Below are 13,888 nucleotides of genomic sequence, written 5' to 3'. Positions count from 1 at the left end.
AGTCGCAGCAGCAGCAGCAGCAGTCAAAACGTCAACGTCAAATGCTCATTTACAAAGCAACAATAACAACAACAGTCATACACATTACAAGCATGGCCACTGCGCCCTCTGCTGCTGCTCCCCCACTCGCAGAGCTTACGCTCTCATTCTCTCTGCCTGCTGCTCTCTGTGCTGCTGCTGTTAACGTTACATTGAAGCGCGCTGTTGCGCTGCTGTTAGCACTCAACAGAATTATGTTAGTTTACAGCGCGCTCTGGCTAAGCCACAACAACTTTCAGGTAGTATTAATATGCTTTTGTTTTTGTTGTTCAGCTTTGTTTTGTTTTGTCATATTTTAGCATAATGTCAACAAAGGGCAGGTAGAATGCCGACTTGCAAAAAGACGCATTCCCTTTATTGGCCAGGCTGAGAAAAGGACGGCTCAAGTGGTTTGTTTACGTTAAGTGAGCTGCATTCTTATTTCATGTTCGCATTTTATTTTCGTTTGCTCTTCATATTCGTAAGTACTCACTGAATGAATATTGTTATCATAAAGAATTTAGCCAAATATTTCCCAAAAAAAAAGTCGCCAGTTTTGCTAATAAATCAATATTAAAAGATGGAATCTTTATACATAAACCTTTATACTATACTAAAATATACTAAATTTATATACTACAAAAATAGACGATTTGTCGAATATTCAAAAATGTATTTATCTTATAATAATTCGTTCAAAAATATAATTTTATTCAATTGCCATTTGCAGGAGAATAACAAATGAAATAAAATATGTATATAAATTTGTATAAATCTCAATTTGAAGAAGAAAAGTTATGAGAACTATAAGTATAATATAGTAACTACATTCAATGTATATCTAAAAAAAAAAAATACCAAATCGTTTGCCACTGTTTTCGATTAACATATTCTCTTATAAAGAAAACAAAGTACATACTCATCGACTTAATTTCCCTAGACAGAGATACTCGCTTCAAGTATCTTCAACATACAGAAGTGATTTATCAGCATATTTTGCTCGTCAAGTCGCATTGTTTATAACGAAAACAAAAACGAAAGAAAACTGGTGCCCAGCAACAATAGATAGTATATACATGTATATATTTAGATACATTTGTATCTCAATATATGTAGAGGGGCCATAAAACAAATCCAAAGTCTTGTGTGACTCAAGTGGAGTGCAATTGACGCCATCGATTAAACAAAAAATGAAACTAGTCGACGGCGCCACTGAAAGATTCTTTTCTTTTCATATATATACATTCATTTTTTTCCTGTTTTTTTTTTTGGCTTGACTTCGCTTGGCTCTTAATTGCCAGCCAAGTCAAGAGGGCATATACTTGACGACGACCCTGACCTTGATACAACCACAATCCTGATTGAAGAAATTTATTGAGTACATTTATGGCAGGAAATTCGATACTTAAATAAATACTTAAATTTAAAGTGCTTTCAGGTTTGCAGCAACAACTTTATATAGTATATTTAAATCTGTTCATAATGAAAACCATGTCGAATAACATAAAAATGTGGAGTAATCATAATGTCTTGGCTTTGTCAAGATGAAACAATGGAATCCAAAGAGGGGAAATGCTCATTAAACGTGAAATGACAACATCAAAACAAAAGCACAAGACTCCCCAGAAGAAGAAGAAGAAGAAGATGAAGCAGGTGAAAGGGGAGAGAGGAGAGGGGATGAGGAAGACAAGTTACTGCTTATGTGCCAAGAGGGGGAAGAGCCAAAAAACAAAAACAAAAAAAATACAACGAAATAAAAGGAAAACAAGGCCGAAGTGCAGGAAATGTCAGCGTTGACAAGAAAATGCACTCGCCTTGCCAAAAGGATATACACTTGACACACCAACTTACACACACTCACACACACACACACACACACACACACACACACGTACATGTGCAGCCATTAGCATACGAGTGTACATTGCTTTAAGTATGTGTGTGTATCAAGCCACTATGGGGCATTTGACCAATTTCTCGGGCATTTTGGCGTTCTATAAAAGTGTCCCAATTAGAAAAATGTTATTGATCAATGCATTAACAAAATATTAAACTGTTAACTTAACAGTTCTTTTCAGCATAACAGCTGTAGACTCAGCTAAGTTTGCATATTCAGTCAATTTTGTTATTTATTTAATTATGTTGAAAACCATTAATAAAAAAATAAGTCATGAATAAGAATTTCGCAGGTTTGTACTGTATGTTAAATATAATTAATTGTTTATATGTGCATTTTGTTAATTTATAAATGCTTCTTAAGCTAGATTTTGAGGAACAATTTTCAACTTTGGAATAGATTTTGTAAATAAGTTTAGCATAATTTAGCAGTAAGTTAAAGTGTATGATGTAGCGTTATTAATTCTTAATCCATTTATACTTCTATGATTCTGCACTTTTTCGCACAATTGACACAAATTTGCATTTCCGTAATATCAGAGTTTATCTAATTTTTGTGGGTGGTTGAAGTTTTTCCACGCCCTCTTTTCTGAGTTAGATTCCTTAAGCATATAGTAACATAATACCAAAAATTCGCAGTAAAATATCTCTAATGGTTTACTTGTAATATTTAATGCCAGTTAAAATGGAAAATGTTCCATAGTGCAAGCGAGGGAAAAAGAGTCGAATCGGCAACGTCATCAGCGTGCTTTCTATGTATTTGCCATTCAACAACAACACACACACAAAAACACACACACACACACACATCTAGTCGGTGTTGTGTTTGTTTTGGACCTGCATAGGCAAAGTGGAGCCACGAGGACTTTTGCCCCCAATGCAAGCGAAAAGTTCAAAGTTCAAGTTACAAATCGGGCCAAAAGAATAAATCTGCAAACGAAAAAAAAATGAAATTTAATGAAATTCCTACGCTCTCGACATCAAATGCAAAAGGAAGGCTTTAAATTAAAGTGGCAAACTCTCCAAATATATTTCAATATTAGGTCATGATGAGTGGGCACAACTTTTCTCTGGCTGCATCGATTTAATTGAAATTTTCAGAATATTATGCAAATACATAAATATACCAATTAGAAAAGTATTACATTATTATTATTAAAGTAAAACAATTAAGAAGCTACAGGCCATTTTGAATAAGAGCAAAAATGTGTGGTATTATTTTTAGAATATACCAATTTAATATACCGATAAGATACTAAAATGCATATGCATTTTTTTATTGCTATAGTATTGCGATCATTGTATACTATATAGTGCACGTAGATAATATGGATAATGTTGTCTTTTAAAAATAAAGCTTAAAACATACTGAATGTATAAAAATACTATATTTTCAAAATTATTTTTTATACATACATATACATATATAAATGCAATCCACAGAAAGAATGGAACAATCGATTAAGTACATTTTTTTTTAATACAGCCTAAACTTTTTAAATTATTTCTAAATAATATCAAGGAAAACACAGAAGTAATATAATGCTCGATTGAACATATAATTTTTTCGACATTTTTAAATATGTCTGTCTTTGCTGTCGTTTTAAAATATATCTTAAATGACTGTGAGATATCCGGTCTCCATTTTCAATAAAAACATATTCTACAAATATACCAAAAATATACGGCAATGTAGTATTTCTATTCAAATATTTTTTCTGACATTTTAATATAAAAATAAATAAAATGCTGGTTGAAAAATTGATTATTTCCCACATTTCGAAAGCAACACACTAAAGGTAGGTATCTAATACATTTCTATGAATATTATTTCCTAATCATTAGCAAATATATCTGTTTTGTAATATTCATAATTTCAGGAATACAATTTTACTATAACTATAACTAAACTATAATTTTATGCTCTTAGTTAAAGTACAAGTAGTTCCATTGACATTTACGAAAAACCTTTTGTAGCTAGAGATCTTAGCATCAATAGAAGTGATGGCAGTAATTATGGATTTGCCATGAATTATGCATGTACACTTTTATGGCAACCCTGCAGGCAGGCAACCCTAATGAAACACGCTCTCAAGTATGCAATAAATTTACACCAAACTCATCTCGACTAAATGCGATGCAAATGTGTGTCTGTGTGTGATTGTGTGTGTGTGTGTGTGAGTGTGTTTAACTTTTCCTCAATGTCAAGGGCACATTTGAAGAAGACGATAGGAGGGAAAAGGGGGGCCGAGAGGGGGAGGTAGAGAAGTACTCCCTCCTTCGTTTTTGTAGCCTGGCAAATGGGAAAAGTCAGACATGAATTTGCCAATTGCCAGTTGGCCGTTCTTTGCATTTTTCATTCAGCCAATAATCACAACACTTGCCAGACGCCATAACTAACATGCAACATACAACTTGCCACACACACACACACCTACACTTATTTTGGGGTATAGAGAGCTCTATGACGTAGGTTCCATGCTTGATTTTTCTCCATCGTAAATTCTCATTTCTCAGGGCTGCTGCGAGGGCGAGTGGCATGTGGCATGCGGCATGTAGCATGCGGCAGGCTAACAGGCTAGTGTAGCAAACAATTTGAACGCCGCTGCCTCGTTATATAGCCAGTCATTTAATCAATTATGCAAAAAACGACGTCGACGATGTATCCGTAAAATGTTTGCCACGGTTACGGCTCCAGTTACGGGGCATTTCTTTGCTGCCACCGCCACCGCCACCGTTCCCGCCCTTGCCCCTGTGTCCTTGTGTCCTTGCAACATTTGGCTGTAGCTTTGCTTGTTTCTTGCGTGTTTTTGGGGCCATCGTGGACGACGGCACGTTTACCTTTTCTTGTATAAATAATTAATTAAATGTACAAGAGTTTTGGCCCCCCGCACAACTCTGTGGCAGACAGACAAAGGATACGAATGAGAATGAGAAGGAGGTCCTGGCAATGAGGCAATCGCAGTTACACGCTCCAAGGAGAGCCATTGGACAGTTAACAAACCACTTCGTTTAGGTGAATGGCGATTTGAATGGCGATGCATGAACTAAGTGAATCGAATTCGTATCCCAAGCTAGCCAGAAAAAAAAATAAATAAATAGGTGACTGAATAAAACGATGATTTTGCCAAGCAAATGACGTCAACGTGATCAAAGTCAATCGAAACGAAGCTAAACGAAAGGTGCCAAAGACATAAACAAATGTGAATCAACACACAAGAATGAATTGTATAAATGAATAGAAATGCAGTCACGACTCAAGACTGCAAAGTATCGAATCAATGTAAATAATATGATGAATGATTGATTATGGCAGCAAGATTGAACTATTTCGCAACGAAGGGAAATTAATATGCTGAAATCAAATGAATGAATGGATGGCAGCAAATAAATCATAATAAACTTTAATGGCATCACATTCACAAGAAATTGGATTGAATTGCATTGAAAGTAAATATGAAATAAAAATAAATTAAATGATTCAATAAAATCAATGAACAAAATATGTAATCATTTTTATACTTTTTAGTAGGAAGTAAAACCAACTTAACTCAAAAACATAGAGTGAATTTAAGATAATAATGAAATAAAAATAGAGTATAATTTAATTCAGCATTATTTAATTGAATTCACAGTAAAAAGATACATTAAGGGAATTGTAAAATTGATCCATATATTAGTTTAAAGTTAAAACAAATGATTCAAGTACAAATTTACAAAATAAGTAATACTTCTTGTTGATTAAATCAGAAAGCCAATCATAATAAACTTTATCAAATCAAAGTCATGAGAAAGCAAAAAAATAATTTTTATTTTATTTTGTCCTTGAATATTGATCGCAATAGTAACAAGTAAAGTAACAAAGCAATTGACTTATTCGTATTGAAAACAATTGATTTAAAAATGCATAAAAAATGTGTTAACAATTTTTTATTGATTTCAGCAACGGCAATAATGCAATTAAATGAATGCAGCTCATAAGTAGTAATGTAATAAAAATTAAGTAAGAAAGCTGAGGTCGAGTGTGATTGACTGTGAGATACTCGTTACCTATTTGCAATCAAAGCAAAAAAATGCAAAATTATTTCTAAAATATAGAAATGAATATACCGCAAATGTATATAAATATGCCAAGAGATACATATATATTTGTTATATTTATAAAGTGCTACATATTAAATATACCATAGTACAGAGTACAAGGGCGAAAGTGGGCGTGGCAAAACTACAAAACAAACTTGATTTGCCTGCAAACATAGTAAATGCTGTCCAAAAAAATTATATAATATCTCTGTCTCTTATAGTCTCTTTGATCCAGATGTTAATACGGACAGACAGACAGACAGACGGACAGGCTTCTGACACCGATCCAAAATATACATATATACTTTATAGGGTCGAAGATGCCTCCTTCTGCCTGTAACACAAAATTCCATCGTGCACACAAATTTCCATCCTATGGCTAACAATTTATGTTTAAAATCATTGATGAATATTGGCAGTTATAGCTCATAAAGTCTGTAAAGTGATATGTAATAATTGAGACGCTTTTAAGCAACGCACATTGGGATGAAATGCCTTTATTTTGGCCATAACCGTAATTTTAAAGCTAGAAAGTTGAAACTTGGAGAATTTGCTGCTTATATTATTTGTGAATTTCGGATTTTTTTATTTTTTATTTTTTTATTTTTTATTTTTTTTTAGTTTTTATTTTTTATTTTTTTTTTTTTTTTTTTTTTAATCACCTCTAAATCGTTTTCCGGAAAATCATTTGGAATTACCCAGTCAAAAGAGGCCTTGACATTGCGATTTGAATCCAGCCAAATTTTTAGTTAGTCACCCCGACGAAGAGAAACCTTGCTTGTATCTATTGAAATATTTAACCCCCCCGCAAATTCCCGCAAATTAATTAAATGCTACCTGAATATACACATAATAACTCTTACTACCACATAAGTTGTTATTTGTTATCTGTTGTTTCTTGCTAGATATGCTCCACGAAACACAAATATTTTAAGGTTAGAACCAACAAAACTAATGCTTACGTATTTCAAATATACAAATATTTTCTACATACCATGAAGAACATTTTCCAATTTAAGGTATTTTAATAAGTCAAACTGTTTAAAAATACGACAACGCCAAAATTAAGAAATTTTACTAGTCAGCAAGCTTGCACGCACAACGTGGCAAGAACAGCTGACTTTAAACAGCTGGTGCAAGACGAAGGCTGCGCAATAAAATTCAAATTAAATATTTTCGATGTCTAGGGACATTTCTAAGCTTGAAATAATTGCAACATTATTGATATATTAACATGAACTTTTTAGGTTTTTGCCAAAATAAAGGCCTTTCATCCCAATGTGCAACGGTTGTAACAAGAAAACTATCTAGAGAGGAAGAATTTTTGTCACAAACTTTGGCAGCATTCGATAGATTTTATCTTCGAGATGTAAACTTTTCTTGGAACTAAGTAACTGCATTTGAAATTATTATTCAATACAAATTTATGCGATATAAATAGGTTTGATATAATTGATACATACATATGAGTTCGAATAATTCTACTTATTCAATGGGAAGTATTTAAAAACATGTCAGAATTAAATTAGAAATTAAATTTCGCTTAGCCTGGAATATAAAACATCCTCAGATAAGATTACAAACATTTTCCAGAATGTGATTTCAAATTATATATTTAATGCAAATTAATGTGCATTAAGTTAAGCACATTTTGTATTTACTCAAAGAGTATAAAACACTCACAGCTCTTTTCGCAAATTGACAAGATTACAAAAATCTAAAGAAAATCTCTTGAAAGTGGTTTGCTGAATCGCAAAAAGAAATCTAGTTGGGGTCACAATTGATTGACCCTCCGTGTGAAACGAAAAACGAAAAACGGAAAAACGTTTGCATTTAGTTAGCCCAATTACCTTTGCACAGTGGCCGCAGTTTTTATGTTGCAACTATATGTTGCACTTGACACTAAAATGCGACTGTAACTGCAACTGCAACATTTGCATAGCGACGAAGTCCAATGCGTTCTTCTTTCGGCTTGCTTTGGCCACTTGCAGCACTCTGCAACACTAGCAGCAAAGCACTTGCAACAGCAGTCGCGCCACTTGCCCCACTTGTGTGCCTTGCCACACACTTGACAACGCAGTGCGCGAACGCATCAGAAGAGCAGCAGTGTCTTCAAGTGTCGGCTCGTGTCCAAAATTGGGCAAGTCGGCCAACATCACGTTGAGCGAGGAGGTGGAGGAGTAGGAGGAGGAGAGGGAGGAGAGGGGCAACTGTGGCAGCTCTATTTTTGGTCTGATTGCAGTGGGTGTCAAATCTATGCGGCAAGATTCGTTGACGCCTTTGCCATGTCGCCCAAAATAATCTACGGCAATTGCATATGGCAGGCAGAAAGGCAGGCAATAAACTTGGTCAAGTCCAAAACAACAAGAACAGCTAGAAGGCATATAAGGGAGGGGGCGGAAGAAGGGAGTGTGGAGGGGGGAACATTGCATCCGCTATGTTGCAGACATAGTTGGAGTCGTGTTCTCGTCGTGGGCGTTTCCAGTTCTTTTTCTTTTTCTTTTGCATTTTTTGGTTTTTTTGCTCTGCTGCAGTTACTTCAAACCAAAAGTGCTCTTGACATGTTTTTATTAAAGTTTCCTTCTCAACAACAAATTTTTTTCTTTTTGTTTTTCTCTATATTTTTCCGTTGCTCTGTTTTTCTTGGCCGGCTTGTTTGGCCATATGTTGATGGCTCGGACCAAAAACTGCACCGAGCAACGAAAATAAAATTGTCTAGCTGGGTGTGTGTGTGTGTGTGTGTGTGTGTGCGTGTTTGTGTGTGTGTATTTTGTGGCAAAGTTATGTTTATGTTGTGTGCGTGTACAGTTCATGGAATTGCTATTTGAGAGTTGCATTTTGCACCGCCAGCTGATGCCACAAAATGACGCAAAACTACTGCAATCAGATGGTGCAACTAACGGTTACAATCTCCAATCCACAGCTGCATTATTACCAAATTAAATCGCTTCCATTTTGTCCTTAACAAATGCATTTGCGAAATGTAACATTTATGCAATTTAAGCTGCTTGCTTCAAAGGAGCTTTCTGCTTAAATTGCAATTTCAAATCACAAAACATTTAATGTACTTAAAAGCTTACTATAAGTATATACAGCTTTTAAGCTTCAGCTTTTATTATTAGTTTATTAATCAGTCAGTAAGTAAAAAGCAAAGTTGTAATATTCTTTTTAACAAAATTTATTTTAAGAAAATTGTAATAATTTAAAAGTAATGCACAAAATTGTCCATCAAGTTGCTTCAATTTAAGCTGATTGCTTCAAAGGAGCTTTCAGCTTAAATTAAAGTTTTTAAACCCTCAATACATTTGAAGCTCACATGAAACTTCGACTCAAATGTATACAAAAATACTTCGTATTAATTTCAAACCAAAACTCAACTATATTAAAAAACTTTGTGGATAACTTTTGCCTTTTATTTTTAATTAATACGGTTTTTTGTATACATTTTGTTGAAAGTACTTTAAAGCTTAGATCAGAAAGTATATGTTATCATATTTATTAATAAACAATATTAATCAGCTCAAATTGCTTCCATACTGTTTTTCTTCTGGTCTTTGAAAAATATTTATTCAAATCGGATTAATTAAAAAATAAAGCACAAAGTTGTCCATTAAGTTGCTTAAAGCTTTCGGTAAAGATACTTTGCTTACATTTAATCATCTTATTTTTAATGCAAATTCAACCTCCAAAAAAAAAACATTTAAATTATCTAAAGGATCACCTTAGCTTACATAAAACTATATTTTTTTTAGCAGTTTTTTAAGTAAAAGCTTAATTATTACTCCAGAATTTAAGCTTTATAAAATAAAGAACAAGTCTCGTAAGTTTTAATGCATAATTTAAGCTATGATATCGAAAACTTTAATATACTTTAAACTAAATGTAAAACTGGGAAATTAAATTATAATGTATAAAGGTGTCTAAAGACTTGATTTAAGTCATCTGATATAATTTTATAAACAGTAAAGCTAATTAAAGAAAAAACGTACTGATCGAAACGAGCTCAAGTTCACTTCAAGTAAATATACAATTAACCCTCAAAGCAAACACTTAACTTGACCCAAATAGATGGAAAAACCCAAGTAAACAGCAGAAGAACTAAATGCAGAAGGAAATGTAAGAAAAGTGCGCGAAAACTAATGTGAAAGTGGCAAAACAAATGCGAAAATCAATTAGACAGAACAAATTTTCAAATGTCGAAAGCTCGCAAAGTGTTGAAGCGATACAACGACACAAAAAAATAACTAAACAATGTGCTGGGAATTGTGAATTGTGAATTAAAAAAGAAGAGAATGAAATAAAAGAACAAAAAATAGAACAAAATGTAAATAACAATGTGGAAAAAGGTGAAAGGTGACAGGTGAACAAGCTTTCCAGTTGCTAATGCGAACTGCACTAGATACAAAATCACGGCACTTGAGCTCTGACCACAGATAATTGCCCAATGGGCAATCAAAATCAAATCGATTGAGCCGCAGTCAGCAGACAACAGACAGCTTGTTTACACAGCCTTCCCCTTACTCACACCTAACCCATTCATCGGGCAATGTGAAACTCTATAAACAGTGATACGATATTACAAATATTTAGCCCACATTCCATTGAATAGTTATGCGAGGCATTCCGATTGCAAAGCATAAATATCTCAATGGAAAAACTTTTGCAAGCAAAGGGTTAACGGCACCGTCGAAGAAGAAAAAACTAAACCCCAAACTCCAGCGAAAAGAAGAAAAAAAATCGTAGAGTTTATTTTGAGGTAGAAAAGCCAAGCAAAACAAAGTCATTGCTAAACAAATAAGACAAAGGATATGGTTCCAGGAATGTAGCACCAAATTAACATAAATTCCGTTTCGAAGGCAAAGATATAGAAAGAGGAAGTAGACGTGGAAGTGGAAGTGGTAGGAAGCAAAAGGTAAAAGGTACAAAAATAAAGCAAGCTACTACAGAAGCATGTTGCAAAAAGTTCAACGACGCGAACACAGTCAGCCCCAGAAGAAGAAGGGTGCTGCACACTGTGCTGCACAGTGGGACAAGTGGGGTTGCGGGTGGAGGGTTGAGGGAGGGTGTATTGTGTCTATGTCTATGTCTATTTTCTATGGCCTGCTCCTTTGCTTTCCTTGCCTTGCCTTGCCTTTCGTTTCGTTTCGTTTCCTTTGCTTTCCTTGTGCCTTGCACAGTGGCAACTACAACTACTCGTTGTCGTATTCCCACAAGAAAAATCAATGGAATTGTTTGGTATATTGCGCTATGTTGGGGACACCGCCTCATTGAATGCCTTTTCTCTTGATTTGTCTTTCGTTTCGTTGGATTTTTTTTTTTTTTTGGTTCGTTCTATTCTATTTTTCTGCTTTCTTCTACATTTTTATTTATTTCTGTTGGTTGTTGTCGCCAGTTGCTTTTTCGGTTTTTTCGGCCAAATGAGCGACGACATCGACGACAAATGCTGCAAGTCCGTTTTCCTCATCAACCTCATCGCTACCTTTCTCATCTACTACTTCCCCTCCTCCTCCCCCTACCCATTTCCACTTTCGTCTGCTGTGCTAATGCTGTTGACTCGGTTGACATACTTATTGATGGCACTGTGCAATGCACGACACTGTCTCGTGGGTGTGGTGCAAAGTGTGCAGAGTGCGGAGTGCGTTGAGAGGATATTGCAAAATTCAACCAGGACAAATAGCAGCTGTTCTAACACGAACAAGACTCTACAAAATATGACCATGAAATCCATCTAGCTCCCAATACTAATCCACTATCATGACACAACAGACATACGCAGACAATGGCGTAACTTAGAAAAGCTTTTATTTCATTTTTAAATTACTAAAAGGTTTGCCAAACAACTGAGTTTGCTTAGTTGTGTTGCCCAAAACGAAATTCTACATAAAAATTAACATTAATAAACTAGTATATAATGGAATTTTTACTATATGTACATATATCTTAGCACTACAGAAATGTATTTGATAGAAAATATTTAAGTACTGTCCACTTCTATTTTCATATTAACGAAAATTTAATATATATTATTATGAAGTGAATTCCAAAAATGTAATACCCCGACAATGTCACGTTTTGCTTAAATAAATATTTAATGCCTGTATTCAAATAGTTTTATCACTTTTAACCACACTTGTGAAATATTTGCACTCATTAAATAATGAAATATTCAACAATTTTAAGCGGAAATTTAGCCATACAAAATTATTATAATCTTAATCTTAGATATTTGATAACATTTATTTATTTTCATGTGTGTGCTAAACTTGCTTTATATTGGTAATCTAGCATTTATTTGCTGATAAAAAAGTGAGCTGTGCAAATATTTCAATTTTACTATAAAATGTTCTATCATAATAGATATTATAAAATTAAAAATTCTCATCAATAATATACATAGTTATCTAAACAAACTCTCAACTATTTGAAATAATTTACTCAATCCCCTTTGACCCTTGATTAAGCTTTCATTTAATTGCTGTTGAAAAGTGAGCAGTACAAATAATACTTGCTCCAATGTATACGATTATGAGTAGTGTTAATCGCGCATCGACATGTTCAGTGTCCAGTGCATGATGCATTTCATTGAATTTCGTCTACTCCCCCAAAGCGCCCGTTTCAAGCAAAGCGATCAAAGAGTCAGCAATGCATGACCACAGAATTACTCACCTCTCGCTCTTTCTCTCGCTCTCAGTGTTTGCAATGACCACTGCAGGCAGCGCTGCGTCCAAAAGTAAATGGGATATTTGGCTTGGCCCAGTAAAGCGGCTACATCGCTGCTGGATCATCAGCAGTAACAGCAACGTAAGGAGCAGCAGAAGTCCATGTAATAATCTTAGCAGCAGTCACACTGTACACAAATGTAACAGTAGGCGGCACACGAAATAAGCTGTAGAAAATGTACTAAACGGCCGCATGGGAATTTCTTTGCATTTATCAAAACGCGGCAGAGCGTCGCAGCCGGCGTCGCAGTCGGCGCAAACACGTGAGAGCGCCAAACTGCGCAGGCAAACAAAAAAAAAACACACAAAAACACACACGAAAAAAAACTTGCAAACACTTTTTTTTGTTTTTGCTGCTGTTTTTGCCGTTGCTTTTGTTATTGTGGTGGTCGCAGTTGGGTGGCGTCTTTCACTCTCCTCTCCAGCAAACGTACAGGGAGCAAGACACACACAAAAAAAAAACCGTAAATTTTGAGTTGTTCCGTTTGTTTTCGAATGCTGAACTGATGTTGTTGGTGTTGTTGACAAGTATTTTTCACAATAAACTCATTGTTATAAATTCGTTGACTGGCTTTACATTAATTTTCGATTTTACCACAATTGGGCAAACAGCTGTCGATGTAATTGTTGTTGTTATTGTCGTTTTTGCTGCCGCTGCTTTAGCTGCTGCTGCGCCCTGCGCGTCATCTTCTTGCACTTGTTATTGTTGTTGCCGAAAAGGAGACGCGTGCTGTTTTAATTTGCTTTGCTACTCGCTGCAATATCATACACAAAACTAACACTAAAGATGTTCACAAATAACAACAACAAAACCCGTTAGCAATAGTTTTTAAACAAAATAGTCATAAAAAAAACGGTTGGACAACAACAAACATTTGAACGACTGACGCGACCGCGACACGGACACAACTTGACGGCTGGTGAAAAACTGCTCTTTCCCAATAAGAAAGAGAGTACAACACGACCGAATAGCAGTGTCGGCGGCAGCGAAGCGCTGTCGGCGTCGCAGCTGTCACGCGCGTTGCTTTTGTTCTTCTTGTTGTTGTAAGTTGCGTTCTATGCTTTTGTTGCTGTCGTCGTCGTTGTACACAACCTTTTCTGTATGAGTGTGTCGGTCTTTTGGTTTTTGCCTTTTTTTGCACATTGTGAGAGCCGGAGAGAGAGAAGAGAGA

General features: G+C 35.0%; 1 protein-coding gene across 7 annotated transcripts in view; it reads right to left on the bottom strand.

The window, feature by feature from the left end:
• The window catches only part of LOC133849420 (uncharacterized protein CG43867), a 184,522-nt gene extending 170,886 nt beyond the window's left edge, over positions 1–13,636 (bottom strand). For 3 of the 7 annotated variants that reach the window (XM_062285491.1, XM_062285493.1, XM_062285492.1), the window contains exon 1: positions 12,664–13,634. The gene's annotated coding sequence lies outside the window, so the exon portion shown is untranslated. Of the gene's footprint in view, positions 1–12,663 lie in introns of all 7 variants that reach the window. The other 4 variants (XM_062285486.1, XM_062285487.1, XM_062285488.1 and 1 more) reach the window with 2 other exon arrangements.
• Between the last annotated feature and the right edge of the window lie 252 nt (positions 13,637–13,888).

Source organism: Drosophila sulfurigaster, chromosome X, assembly GCF_023558435.1.
Source record: "Drosophila sulfurigaster albostrigata strain 15112-1811.04 chromosome X, ASM2355843v2, whole genome shotgun sequence".
NCBI classification, from domain to species: Eukaryota; Metazoa; Arthropoda; class Insecta; order Diptera; family Drosophilidae; genus Drosophila; species Drosophila sulfurigaster.
Note: the sequence above shows the minus strand (reverse complement) of the source record. Positions and strands in the feature narration are given on the sequence as shown.